The 1,964-nt window shown below is 50.7% G+C and overlaps 1 long non-coding RNA gene across 1 annotated transcript in view; it reads right to left on the bottom strand.

The window, feature by feature from the left end:
- Positions 1–1,200, bottom strand: part of LOC109296284 — a 6,414-nt gene extending 5,214 nt beyond the window's left edge. Inside the window, exon 1 of the long non-coding RNA XR_002096946.1 lies at positions 286–1,200. This is a non-coding gene — a long non-coding RNA (uncharacterized LOC109296284). The remainder of the gene's footprint in view (positions 1–285) is intronic.
- Positions 1,201–1,964: the final 764 nt, after the last annotated feature.

The raw sequence follows: 1,964 nt of genomic DNA, 5'->3' as shown, positions 1-1,964 counted from the left end.
GCGCCTGCTCCGCCCGGCCCCGCTCCTGCCCGCCGGCTCCCACGAGCCTGGACGGCGCCTGGAAAGTTTAGCTACCCTTTAAACAAACTCTCAAGCCTTTCAAGCTTTTGATAACGCACTATGTGATGATGATGATGATTTCTCTTACTGTAAAAGGAAGTTTGCTACCAAGAAAAAGGTATTTTTATGAAGCAGAAGAAGTAAGAAAGCGTATAAGAGGCACTGATGCTCCCTGAAAGATACTTTAAAATATTCTAAGGGTGAGGGGAAGCGGTAGAAAGAAACCTATTTTGAAATAATAGACACATTTTTGTATGGTTTTCTTTTTTAAAGCTCTTGGTTTGTACTGGGAGGGCGCAGCAGCCCGCCCCGACCCCCTCGGCGGCAGGCCGGCCAGGGTTGTCCCGGGGGGCGCGGGGCGGGTGGGCAGGGAGATAATTCACAGAGGCTTAGCAGAGCCCTTACGACCAACTCCGAAGATGTGGCAAATATGCAAGGTGGACGGGCATGTAATAAGCAGTTCAAGGTCGGAGCTGCTCTATCCAGCTGATCCGAGCCAGGCAGCGACAGCGCTGAGCATGTGAGCCGCGGTTTGCAAGCACAGCCCCCTCCCCCGTGCACACACGCGTGCACACGCACGCACGCGCACACACACAGCCAGGCGAGTTCCCCTGGCACCAAGCTGCGGCTCAGGGCAGCGCGTTTGACCCGTGCTCTTTTTACAACACGTTGTGAGTTCAATTTGCTAAGTTACTTATTAGGACCAGTTCGCTTCAGCCAACAGTGACTTAAGCACAATCTGCCGAGGGGGTGGGGAACAGCAACGACTCACTGGACACGTAATTAATCCGCAGTCCCAATTGTGTCTGATTTGCCAAAAAAAGAGAAGAACCCCAACAACAAACAAACCAGTGTGATACTGCTCTGATGTGTATATATTGTACAGTAGGGGAGAGAATAAATGTATCTTACTTTGTCATTATTTTGCTAACCAAAGCTGTACATTTTTCCTATGACTTGCTCTCAGTCTTCTTGGGTTTTGAATGGGTTCGACACTTCCCCACAGTCCACATCAGCAGTTTGGAAAATGCACTGTTTCTACTGGTATTCATGCTTTTTCCATTTTATTGCTCAAATTACATGAATTGTTGAGTTTATTTTTACACAATAAAGAGTGAAGAAAGACACTGGGCTCTCTCTGTCTCTCTTTATCCTGCTGTAACTGCTACCCCATCCCACTAGCCCGCGGCCAGGTTCACCGTTAGGACAGCGAGCAGCAGTCATGGGGGGAAAGGGGGGCATTTGCTGCTTCTAACGAGGGGTTTCAGCTCCGAGGACCCCTGGGAAAGAGCTCCCTTGGGTCTGGAGCCCGAGCCACAGCCAGCCGCGTGTACCGAGCACATCTATTTGCAGGTCCTATTTAACCCTTCCTGGTCCCTTCGAAAGCTTTCTTCCTCTCACCATTTCAGGTCACAATGTCACGACACAAAAGTCGCAGAAAACCTCTCTGGAGATTTCTTCATCAAGAATGAGCACCATTTGGAGCAGACCCTCCTCAGTTGCCCCTGGCCTGATCAACACGCTTGTGAGTGTGAGTGCAGTGACACACCGCAGGGGGCTGTTCCCTTCCCTGTCATTGCACCGAGCTACCAATCCCTCTGGGATGCTCCTAGCCCCTCTCACAAGCGCCTCCATAAAGCAGAAAGGACAATGAAACCCCCCTCTTCCTTCTCTGCTGGCTAAAACAGGTCTTGGTGCATTGTTCTTTAAATGCAATTCAGTTATGAATGCAAGAGTAAGAGCCACATGGCATTGCTACTGAGGCAGACGTTGGCCAGGGAGAGAGGATTTTGCAGCCAGCTCGGGTAGGCGAGAGGTTGGTCGCCGTCCGTATGGAATCTGACAGTGAGCGCGGGCAGCAAGAACATTACACATTCGGTCTGTGAAATGCCATCGGTTTGCAC

The sequence above is a fragment of the Gavialis gangeticus genome, unplaced genomic scaffold (assembly GCF_001723915.1).
Source record: "Gavialis gangeticus isolate Ggan-Ray unplaced genomic scaffold, GavGan_comp1, whole genome shotgun sequence".
NCBI classification, from domain to species: Eukaryota; Metazoa; Chordata; order Crocodylia; family Gavialidae; genus Gavialis; species Gavialis gangeticus.
Note: the sequence above shows the minus strand (reverse complement) of the source record. Positions and strands in the feature narration are given on the sequence as shown.